The sequence below is a fragment of the Lemur catta genome, chromosome 15 (assembly GCF_020740605.2).
Source record: "Lemur catta isolate mLemCat1 chromosome 15, mLemCat1.pri, whole genome shotgun sequence".
NCBI classification, from domain to species: Eukaryota; Metazoa; Chordata; class Mammalia; order Primates; family Lemuridae; genus Lemur; species Lemur catta.
This window is the reverse complement of record NC_059142.1, coordinates 1,861,358-1,873,993: the sequence shown is the minus strand read 5'-3', so window position 1 is coordinate 1,873,993 and position 12,636 is coordinate 1,861,358. Positions and strand designations below refer to the sequence as shown.

The 12,636-nt window shown below is 47.1% G+C and overlaps 1 pseudogene across 1 annotated transcript; it reads left to right on the top strand.

Moving 5' to 3' along the window:
- The first annotated feature begins 2,380 nt into the window (after positions 1-2,380).
- On the top strand, positions 2,381-4,036 carry LOC123620201 (annotated as a pseudogene). Its single transcript, XR_006728785.1, has one exon. The product of XR_006728785.1 is annotated as a T-complex protein 1 subunit eta-like (transcript).
- Positions 4,037-12,636: the final 8,600 nt, after the last annotated feature.

The following is a 12,636-nucleotide window of genomic DNA, read 5'->3' as shown; positions in this document are numbered from 1 at the left end:
ATTTTTATTATTTTCCTTTTCTGAAAAGCAGAACTATAGCTTAAAAAAGACATTTTTAAATTGTTACACTGGGGGCAGGTTGCTACTGGCATTTAGTGGGTAGAGACTAGGGATGCTGCTAAACATTCTGTACTGCACAGAATAATCCTCCACGATGAGGAATTTTCCAGCCCAATATGTCAATATTGTTGCTATTGAGAATTCTTGGACTGGAGGGTACAAGTATCTGAGATGAAGTCCTTGCCCTCTCTGGGATACTAGGGAGAGTGAGAGCATAAACTAATAATTCCAGTCTGCTAAATTCCATAGTCGAAGCAGGTACTGGGTACTACGGAAGAGCAGAATATGCAACTAACTTGGCTTAGGGTTGGAAAGTTTTCCAGAAGAAGATCACTTTGAAGAGGAATCTTGAAGGATGAATCAGAACTTGCCAGGTAAGGAAGGTGGGTGGAAAGAGTGGGTTCAAAAACATGGCGTATTTGGGAACCAGTGGGCAGTTGGGTTGGGATGGAATGTGGGAGATGGTGCTGGGAAGTTAAGTTGGGATCTTATCCCGGAAGGTGCCATAGGCCCTGCCAACCCTATTCTCAGCCCTTCTGATAAGGTCACTGTCCAAAAAGGTAATGGAAGGGAATCAAGAAATGGCTGGGTTCCACAAATCTGTTCACTGCACTCTTGTCCACACCTTACTTCCTCATCTGGGCTCTGCTAAGCATGTGTCTCAGAAGGTGAGACACATAGGGCGAGGTGTATGGGAAGGGGCACAGGGCTTCCCTGCCCTCTCCAGGTGGGCCACTCTTCAGGATCCCTTCACATGTTCCACTACCGGGAAGCTCCTCAAACATTTAAACAGGGCTGGGCTTGGTGGCTCACACCTGTAATCCTAGCACTCTGGGAGGCTGAGGCGGGGGATCGCTTGAGGTCAGGAGTTCAAGACCAGCCAGAGCAAGAGTGAGACCCTGTCTCTACTAAAACTAGAAAAAATAGCCGGGCGTGATGGCATGTGCCTGAAGTCCCAGCTACCTGGGAGGCTGAGGCGGTAGAATCGACTGAGCCCATGAGTTTGAGGTTGCAGTGAGCTACGATGACGCCACTGCGCTCTACCCGGGCGACCGAGCAAGACTGTCTCAAAAAAAAAAAAAAAAAAAAGAAAAGTTTAAATAGAATCAACTATATGGTTTAAAATGAATAGAGCATTTTTCAGTCATGATCAAGTTATTAGAACTTCAAAAAAGAGTAAGACCAATATAGAGGTATCATTGCAACCTAGCTTTGTGCTTCCTGGCATAAAACAAAGACCTACTGAAATGACAAAACCTCTGACCCAGGTTGGGTTCTCTGGAAACAGATGCTGTCCTGGAATTGGGGTACAAGATGATTATTAGAGATTAACACCAGGGAAAAAAAGCAGGGAGGATGGGAGCAGAATTGGACAGAAGAAGAACTGGGAGCAGGCTTGGCCAAGCCTGGGCCTCCCCAGCGGAAGGCTCTGGGACAAAACGTAAGAGTTGTCCCACATTGAGCCAAAATGTCCCTCCTCACTCAGCCACCTGATGGGGGCCGTGAGGCTGCTCTTTGCTGCTGAGGCCCTGAGGAGCGACCGCTGCAAGACCACTGTCCTTCCCCAACTGGGGCGGCAGGCGGCATCTGGGCAGCACGTCTCCAGGGTGACTACAGCTTTTGGGACAACTGCAAGTATATATTAAATTTGATTGTCAGTGCTCAAGAAACTTGGGTTTCCATAGGAAATATGCATGTGAAAACTTTACCGGATTTTTTACAGATGGTGTCAGTGTTGAATGCTAAGGAGAAAGTCTAGCATTTTGGCCAAATATTTAGAGACTTTTTGAACTTTTAGATTTGGTACTTAGTCGCTATGTTCAATTATCTCTCAAAGATGCAAGAAATTGTAAATCAAGTAAATTACTTTAAATCTTTCTTTGATAAATTTTATCTTCTTTTTTTTTTTTTTGAGACAGAGTCTCACTTTTTTGCCCAGGCTAGAGTGAGTGCCGTGGCGACAGCCTAGCTCACAGCAACCTCAAACTCCTGGGCTCAAGCGATCCTACTGCCTCAGCCTCCCGAGTAGCTGGGACTACAGGCATGCACCACCATGCCCAGCTAATTAAATTTTATATTCACTACCATATATCAAATAAACTGAAGGGAGAATGAAATAAAATATCTGAAAGCTGGGATTGAAATAATGACAATTGAATGATGACTTGGGCCTTGATAGTCAGCTGCTGTCCTAGAATGACAAAGCAGCCAAAAAATTCAATCACCCCTGATTTATAGAGTTCAATGAAAAGTGTAAAATGGGAAGTGGCTAAATAAATAATAAATTACAATTTTTTTAAGAGTTTGGATTTAGGGCCCAGACAGAGGAGAGGAAGAGTAGTGGGGCCCTGAATAAGCTTCCAAAATGATGCCCACACCAGTCATTCTGTTAAAAGAGGGGACTGATAGCTCCCGAGGCATTCCCCAGCTCTTGAGTAACATCAGTGCCTGCCAGCTGATTGCTGAGGCTGTAAGAGCTACCCTGGGTCCCCGTGGCATGGAAAAGCTTATTGTGGATGGCTGAGGCAAAGCAACAATTTCTAATGATGGGGCCACAATTCTGAAACTCCTCAATGTTGTCCATCCTGTACCAAGATGTTGAGGTGGGTGACGGCACCACCTCAGTGACCTTGCTGGCTGCGGAGTTTCTGAAGCAGGTGAAACCATACGTGGAGGAAGGTTTGCATCCCCAGATCATCATTCGAGCTCTCCGCACAGCCACCCAGCTGGCAGTTAACAAGATCAAAGAGATCGCTGTGACTGTGAAGAAGGCAGATAAAGTGGAGCAGAGGAAGCTGCTGGAAAGTGTGCCATGACTGCTCTGAGTTCCAAGCTTATCTCCCAGCAGAAAGCCTTCTTTGCTAAGATGGTGGTTGATGCAGTGACGATGCTCGATGATTTGCTGCAGCTTAAAATGATTGGAATCAAGAAGATATAGGGTGGTGCCCTAGAGGATTCTCAGCTGGTGGCTGGTGTTGCATTCAAGAAGACTTTCTCTTATGCTGGGTTTGAAATGCAACCCAAAAAGTACGATAATCCCATGATTGCCCTTTTAAATGTTGAGCTTGACTTGAAAGCTGAGAAAGACAATGCCGAGATCAGAATCCACACAGTTGAGGATTGTCAGGCAATTGTTGATGCTGAGTGGAACATTCTCTATGACAAGTTAGAGAGGATCCATCATCCTGGAGCCGAAGTCGTCTTGTCCAAATTCCCCATTGGAGATGTGGCCACCCAGTACTTTGCTGACCGGTACATGTTCTGTGCTGGCCGAGTACCTGCGGAGGATCTGAAGAGGACAACGATGGCCTGTGGAGGCTCAATCCAGACCAGTGTGAATGCTCTGTCAGCAGATGTGCTGGGTCGCTGCCAGGTGTTTGAAGAGACCCAGATTGGCGGCTAGAGGTACAATTTTTTCACTGGCTGCCCCAAGGTCAAGACATGCACCTTCATCCTCCGTGGTGGTGCTGAGCAGTTCATGCAGGAAACGGAGTAGTCCCTGCACGATGCCATCCTGATCGTCAGGAGGGCCATCAAGAAGGATTCGGTGGTGGCTGGTGGCAGAGTACCTGCGGGGTTACTCAAGGACTATTCCTGGAAAGCAGCAGCTGTTGATTGGGGCGTATGCCAAGGCCCTGGTGATTATCCCATGCCAGCTGTGTGGTAATGCTGGCTTTGATGCCACAAACATCCTCAACAAGCTGCCGGCTCAGCATGCCCAGGGGGGCACATGGTATGGGGTGGACATCAACAACGAGGACATTGCTGACAACTTCCAGGCCTTGGTGTGGGAGCCAGCTACGGTGCGGATCAATGCCCTGACAGCAGCCTTGCCGTGTCCGTAGATGAAACCATCAAGAACCCCCGCTCGACTGTGGATGCTCCCCCAGCAGCGGGCCGGGGCTGAGGTCGTGGCCATTCCCTTTGGGAGGCATCCCACCCATCACATGACTGGCTGGCTACAGGGTGCACTTAGTCTCCCTGGCTTGGCTAATTGGTGTTACAAGGAAAGGGTAGTAATTGGCCCATTCTATTCTCATTGGAGGTTATTTAAATAAAACTTAACACTTAGGAAAAAAAAAAGAGTTTGGATTTAATAAATGATATCATAATAGAAAAGTCAACACTTCCTTTACCTTTTTAAGAATATTGTCAGAGCTGATAGATGAATTCACCGTTTCTCACAGTGTGGACTAGGAGGACTCCTGAAGTTCTCCAAGACACTTTCAGGATTCTGTGAGGTCCAAACTGCTTTCGTAATGGCACTAAGATGTGGATTGCCTTTGCCACCGTGTGAAGATTTGCACTGATGATGTAAAACCTATAGTGGGTGAAACTTCTGGCACCTCAGCAGGAATCGGGCAGTGACACTGAACTGTGCCACTCACTACTGTATTCTTCACCACCACACGCTCACCATTAAAAAAAAAAAAAAGCCAGTTTCCCATAAGAATGTCCTTGGTGGAGCAGTAATAATGTATTAAATGTCAGCCCTCAGCTACATATTATTTAATGTCATGTGACAAACGGGAAGTCCCCATAAAACACTTCTGCATAGCGAAGTACAATGGTGTCTCCTGAAGCACTTGTGCAGCTGTGCAGGTTGTGGGCAGACTCAGCCACAGCTTGCATGGAGCCCCATTTCCACTTGAAAGGACAACTGACCAACTGGCTATTCAGCCTTCAGTATTGAAAGGCATTTTCTTGAATTTGAATGAAGTGAGTCTGTCATGTCAAGAAAAACAATACTGTCTATTGCTAAGGATAAAAATTGAGTTTTCAAACAAAAATTATAATTTTGGAGAACTGGTATTCATTACTGTGGGGTTGATAGCTTCCCAACACTTAAAGACATTTCTGATGAGATTTGGTTAACAAATGTGGTTTTTTAATATTGTACAGTATAATAAAATGTGTTAACATTTGGAAGATCTGCATACTCCAGTGAATCAATATTTTCCAGATGACCAATGCATGATGCACAAAACCATGTGTAGGTAAAAGACCCATTCAAAGTGCAGGATCCACCTATAGATTTGATAGAACATGAAAAGTTCATTGATATACTTCAGATTCTACATTGTAACCAACCTTTAGGAAACAACCACTTGTCAGATTTGTACATCATTGAAGAATAAGACTATTAAAACACTCCTTCCTTTTCCAACTACGTATCTGTGAGACCATATTTTCTTCATGTACTTCAACCGAAACGACATATCAAAACAGACTGAGCGCAAAACCAGAGATGAGAATCCAGCTGTCTTCTATTAGCCAGACACTGAAAAGATTTGCAAAAATGTAAAAACGACACTCGCCAATTTTTTTTTGTTTTGAAGAACATAGTTATTTTTCATAATGTCATTCATGTTACTATTACTGGGTTTATTATTCCTCTAAAATGAATTGTAAAATAAATATTTAAAACTATTACTCTGTTTTAATTTCTGATACAGTATCTGTCAGTAGACAGGGCCCACATAAACCAAAGCTCTTTGACGTTCTCAAAACTTGTTTATCACGTGGAGGGTTTCCAAGGCGACGCAGTTAGAGCGCCGCTTCCGCAGCGCGAGCTCGCAGGGGGGGTCCGTGCCACGCTGCGTCCTCGCCGGGCACCTTCGGCCTTTCCCTCCGCTCCCTGGGCCTCTGTGTCACCCACAGAAGCGGAGATGACGGCGCTCAGCCCCTGTGGGGCGCTCTGGCGGCACAGGAGACACGCACGTGGCAGTCAGCCCGGAGGTCACCGCGAAGAAGAGAGAAAGAGGCGGTTTTCCTGGGTCGCTTTAAAGACCCTCTCGAACGGCGTTACCTCGAGGCTGCCGGGCGGAGCGGGTCCCGTGGCCGCCGCTTCCTCGTCGGAGGAGCCTCTAACGTGAGGTTTTATTTCCCCGGTGTAACTGCCGACACTGGGCAACAGATTTCCCCTTTTCTCCTCACTGTGGGCGCCGCTGATCCCATGTCCGCACCGAGCGAGGGGAAGTGAACACCCTGTGCCGCCCGCGGGGCCCGGATCGCCGCCCGGGGCGGCCACGTGGCCCGAACGGCCGCCGCGCCCCAGGGAGGCGCTCACGGAGGCCGCGGAAGGAAGGAAGGAAGAAGCAACACCCGCCGGGAAGGAGAACGAGACCGAGCGAGCTCTCGGGGCAGAAACGGGCGGAGATCAGTGGGGCGGACGGGACGCCCGAGGGACTCTCCGGGGCCAGGCCGCGCGCGGCGTGGACAGGGACGGGCCCCGGGACAGGCCGAGCCCCGCGGTCCTCCCCGGGGCTCCGCCGTGGGCCACCGCCCTGGACACGCCGCGGCAGCTGGCGTGCGGAGCCGGCCTGGCAGGTCCGGAACCTGATTTCTCGAGCCCCGGGAGGTCGGGGTGCGAGGTCCCCTGTCAGGAGGAGTCCACGTTAGTCACCTTCCCAAAGGCCCCATGTATTCATCTACGAGGAAAATTTCGACTGCTAAAAAGTAAGCCAGAAAAAGCATTTGGCAAAGTCCCACACCCTTTCGTGATAAAGACTCAGCAAACTAGGAATAGAGGGAACTTCTCTCGACTTTGACACTTGCCCGAACCCGCAGAATGTGCAGCAGCAAGAGTGAACCCCGATGCACACGGTGGGCCTCAGGTGGTCAGGGTGTGTTGGTGCAGGTCCCCGCCTGTCGCCGCTCTGGCGGGGGTGCCGAGGGCGGGGCTGTGCGGCGTGAGCGGGGACTGCATGGGAACGGCAGCTTTAAAAAATAAAGTCTCTTTTTAAAAAAGCAACCCAGATTATGTTGTTCCTTTCCTAAAAACCCTACAAAAGCTTTGTGTCTGACCCAGAGAAAAAGCCAGAATCCGTATAATGACCTATGAGACCCTACAGTGTCTGGCCTCCTTTCTCTGCGATGACATATCCGGTCACGGCTCCAGCCACACTGCGCTCCACGCAGGCTGCTGTCTCAGGGCTCTGCCCTTGCTAGTCCTCCTTCTTGGGACGCTCCCACTCTATCTGATGGGTCACCCGCACTGCCTCAGGGCTTCACCCAGATGTCACCTCCTCAGTGAGGCTATCTCTGGTCACCGTTTCTAAAATTGTATCCCCCCCTGTATACTTCCTACCTCCCTTCCAGGTTTAGTTTTCTCCTTAGTACCTATCACTGGCTACTATCCTGTCTATTTGATTCGTTTTTCCTGTTTGTGGTCTGCTTCCTCCACTAGGGAAGGCACTCTCCTTCGAGAACAGGCACTTGGTCAGTTTTGTTCACTCCTAAATGCTTGTTGAGTGGATGAACTATCTGGTGGGCTAGCATGCTTGTGACAGCAGCTCGGCACACACCCTCAGCACTGCGAGGCCACCTGAAAGGCCAAGGCTTCTGGGGTACCGAGCGAGCCAGAATCAGAGCCCAGGGTGTCTGCTGATCACCTGTGGCAACGCAACTAAAATCTTAACCGATCCTTGCTCTCCCCAGACTGTCTCCTTGACTCTGCCTTTTCATCCCTCCAAGGTTCCCAGCCTCTCTCTGATTAGCACACTCTTTCTTAAGACATGCTCCACTTAAAGGTCTTGCTGATTTGGGAGTCGTATTATTTCTCCAAGACATCTCACATAACCTCTGCTGTGAGCTGCTTTGTGCTGATTTTGAACTTTGACTCTCAGTGTCAACCTTCCATCTGTGTGGCCCTCCCGGGAAACACCTGTCATCCGTGCCTCCATCGTGACGGTCCCAGTGCCTGACAGAGCGCCCAGCACCACTGCTCTGTGTTGAAGGAACGAATGAGATGTCACAAAACAAAGGCGCCCCACTTAATAAATTATCCTAGGAAAACTAGAGAGAAAACTTTCAAAGTAGGTTTTCATTTTTATACCTTAGGAAAAGCTAAATTTCAGATGGATTTAAAAACTAAATGTATACTTTGGGAGGTCAGGGTTGGAGGATCACTTTGAGGCCAAGAGTTTGAGACCAGCCTGGGCAACATAGCAAGACCCCATCTCAACAAAAAACTTAAAAATTAGCCAGACATGGTGGCACAAGCCTGTAGTTCTAGCTACTGGGGAGGCTGAGGTGGGAGGATGGCTTCAGCCCAGGAGTCCAAAGTTACAGTGAACTACGACTGCACCACCACACTCCAGCCTGGGTGACAGAGCAAGATTTTGTCTCAAAAAAAAAAAAAAAATGTAAAACAAGAAAGAGAGAGGAAAAAAACAACTTCTCGGCTCAGACAGGAAACCCAGAAGATAGAAAACAAAACAAAACGAAACAGAAAGACATGTTTGCAAATTAAAAATGTGTTGTGAAAGCCAAAAGGGAAATCTTAGATTTGGAAAAACAATATTTTATTTTCTTTTTTCTAGTTGAAAAATGTATTTAAAGAGGTAAACTACTAATTACAAGTGGAATTAACATCTGGAACCTTGAAGAAATAAATAAATTCATTATTTTAAAGAAGAGAATGAAGAATACTTTTGGGAATTACTATGTAGACTACTCAAGGCAAATCGTTTTCTTGAAACTGCTTACAGCATGTGGAAAATGTGTTTGTGTTTTAAAATCCTATTCAAAATGTCAAAAGCTTCTGTGATACTTCTTTAATGTGGCCCTGTTGCTCCAAAATGAAAATCTAGAGCCCTGAAAGTGGCATCCGAATAGACAGCATCAATTGCTCATGATTCCTCACTAATTTTTAATATTGCACTAATGCTTTAGAAAAACAATATTTTCAAGCCCAATGACAAAGTGTGTGTGTGAATGTGTATGTATGTGTGTGTACATGTATAAACTATATTTCTACAACGAGCTCTGACACATTGCCAAATATTCAAACAGGCAGATCACAAAAGAGTAAATCCAAATGGCTTGCAAATGTATGAAATGATACGCATACTCCTTACTTTCTAGGGAAAAGCACATGAAAGAAAAGTGAAATATCATTTCACTGCCATTAGATTGGTAAAAATTAAAGAGATAGAAATGGAGACTGGCAGCATTTTAGGAAGGTAATCTGGAAAAATCTATCACACTGAAAAAGTCATGTACTTGTAGACCTAGCATCCCACACCTGAGAGTCTATCCCAAGAACTAAAAGCACCAATACATACAGGATAAATGTAATGTAGCACAGATCACCGTGGCAGACACCCCCCCACGCACACGCATGCACACACAAGGCAACGATTAATGGCAACGATAGAGAACTGTTGAACACATTCTAGTGCCTCCACACCAGGAAATACCAGACAGTCATTGGAAAGGGTTAACTGGATTTGCTTCAGTTAACTTGAACGCATCTTACCAGGTAATAAGGGAGAATAACAAAATGCAGGAAAGTGTGTACCATATGATTCTATGTTTGTAAAACTCTGACATATCTGGAAAGGGTATTGTCTGCATATATGTTTATAAGCATCTGTTTACATGTGTCTCTATGTTTTTATTTTTCATTTAAAAAATTGTTTGTTTATTTTAGAGACAGAGTCTCACTCTGTCACCCAGGCTGGAGTACAGTGGCGTGATCACAGCTCACTGTAACCTCCAACCCTGGGCTCAAGTGATCCTCCTGCCTCAGCCTCCAAAGTAGCTGGGACTATGGGCACACGCCACCACGCCTCGCTATTCGTATGTCTCTGTATGATTGTATTTGCATGGGGAAAATCCATAATAGGTTGTTAACGTGTCTCTTGGTAGAGGAGGAAGAGGGAGGTGAGCAAAAATAGAAGAAAAATAAACAAAAAAGAGAGTATGAAAACACAACCCCAGCATGTATCCTATAAACCATTTACACTTTTTTTGAAAATCTACACAAATGTATACACAAATAAATTTTAAAATAGTAAAACCTACAGAAAAACCACCACAGGCACTCAGACACACTACCAGTTTCCCTCTCATTTGCTAAACTTGCAAGCAGATTGTGCAAAAAAAACTATGAGTCTCTATGCCAAGAATATATGGTCCCTTGTATTTTCAAAATGTTCTACAATGAGTTGCTATTGCTTTTGTTATAAGTAAAGATAATATTATAAATTTAAAAAATCAGGGAAGTTCCTGATGCCTCCCCGGCAGATGCTTGCCTGGCTCCGCTTTCTTACGAGATCTATTTTGTGTTCCCGAGGTCCGTCTTCCTCTCCTCGTCTCCACTGTCCCAACCCCCTCTCTGTTCTGTCTCCTAAACGTTCATGGATGACGACCAAGCTTCTCTGGTTTTTTACAAAAATTTCTGGTGTAAGAAACAGAGGACCAAGAAACAGACAAAGCATGTGGATGGGGCAAGTTAGCACTGACTCAGCGCAATTTTGGTTAACAAAGCTGTGGAGAATCGCTGTGGGTTCATGTGCAGCCCGCTGAAGGACCAGGCAGCAACACGAGGCAGGGGATCGCTTGAGGTCAGGAGTTCGGGACCAGCCTGAGCAAGAGCCAGACCCGGTTTCTACTAAAAATAGAATTAGCCGGGCATGGTGGCGCATGCCTGTAGTCCTAGCTACTCGGGAGGCTGAGGCAGGAGGATCGCTTGAGCCCAGGAGTTTGAGGTTGCTGTGAGCTAGGCTGACGGCATGTCACTCTAGGCCGGGTGACTCTGTCTCAAAAAATAAAAATAAATAAAATAAAACAGCAACAAAAATTAAACAATAACAAAAACCGGTACACCAACCCTGCATGATGGGAAAGCAACAGAAGGCCACCCCCCCACATTGCTGAGGATACCCCCAACCCAAAATAGATACAGGAAAGGCCCAAGTCCAAACGCAATGATCCTTGGGGGAGAATGTGAGAGTACAACAGTTCAGCCAAACCACCTGTCACGTCACCTGTGGCATATGCCATCCCCATGCCGTGCCAGGATCTCGTTCTGCTCTGGACAGATCGCCCTGGCCAGCGGGAGGCTCCAGCACTGTGTGACAGGCCTGGCTGGGTGCTGAGAGCACGTGATCCTCGAGACCAGAGTGTTTTGTCATTTCCTGGGGAAAGAGAAGAGGGAGTAGCTGCTACCACAGGGCCTCGTGACCAGGTAATCAGGAGATGAAATTTATTCCTTCAACAAACTGAGCCTTTACTATGTATGAGGTGCTTTTCTAGGCATGGGGCTGAAACAATAAACAGCAGGCACAAATCCTTGCCCTCACGGAGCTTCTCTTCCAGTGGGAGGAGACAGGTGCTAACAAGAGAGGGGTGAAAAGGATGAGGAGGGCAGGGAGCAAGGCCTGCGGGAGGAAAGGGTTCCAGGTAGACGGGCCGGCGGGTGCAAAGGCCCTGATGCCAGATGCAAGCAACTTGCTTCGAGGAGATACGGGGAGGACTGGAGAATTAGGGAGACCCTTCCAGAGAAGGTGACATCTGAGTTGGGCCTTTGAGAATGAGAAGGGTTTGGCGGAGAACAGCCAGGCAGGATGACAACGGCAGCAAACTCTCAGAGCTGTGAAGGGGCTGGTGTATTTGGGAAGTGACTGGTACACTGAGAGCAGGGTCTGAATTCAGCTCATTGGAAGAGGACCTGGGGAAGAAACAAAGCCGGGAGGACTCAGCCATCAGGGTGGGGATCTGTATCTCCTGATTCAGGGGCCAGTGATGCCACAAGACTCCAGGGGAACCAAGGGAACAAAACCACCACCCACTTCCCCCAATTAACTTTGACTGATTTTGTTTTGTTTTATTTTTGCATTTCCTCCTTCACAGAATGACTGATTTTCAAATCACCTTCTGACCATCCAATTTCCAGGAAGTTGCAATTCCTGAGTGCTGCTCCTCTTAGCCCCAGAGGTGAGGTGGCTGCTCACCCTAACACCAGCCCTTTGGGAGGGTCCCTGGGCCATATAATGCCCCGTCCAACCTCCCAGGAGAAGGTCAAAACTGTACCATGACATCCACTAAATGGATAAAGAGACCGACGATACCAAGTGTTGATGAGAATGTGGAGCAACTAGAACGCTCATGCTCTGCCACTGGGCGTGTAAATTGGTAGAAACACTTGGGAAATACTTTATTAGTATCTGTCAGTGTTGATGATATGCATTGTCTATGACCCCACAATTCCATTGCTAGGTATATACCAAACAGAAATGTAAACGTATGCTCACCAAAATCCATGTCCTAGAGTGTTCATAGCAGTGCTATTTGCAGTAGGTATAAACTTGGCTTTACCTAAATTCTTACCCACAGTGGACTGGTTCAGCAAATTGTGGTTTATACACACCACGTGATACTGAATAACAAGGAGAATGAGTGAAGGGCACCACGGGCAACCATGTGGATGACTCTCACATCCGTAACGCTGAGTAAAAGAAGCCAGGCACAAACCAGATGCAGCTAAATCTAGAAGTTGGGGTAGTTTACCCTTTGGGATGTCTGACTGGATGGGGGTGAGGGGTTCTGTGAGTGGGGAACTGAGTTTCCAGATATATACGAGTGACTCTAGCCTGCCCCATAAGAAGAGATCTGGCACTCACAGCCAGCCCCAGTGACCTGGGAGAGGCATCAAATATTTCAATGGGGCTCTTGGGTCCTCCAGCCCCAGGTGGGCCACCACAAGCAATGCCATGTGGGGCACAGATGAGCCATCCCTGATGGCCCTGCCCAAATTCCTGACCTACAGAATTGTGAACAAGTTTTAAA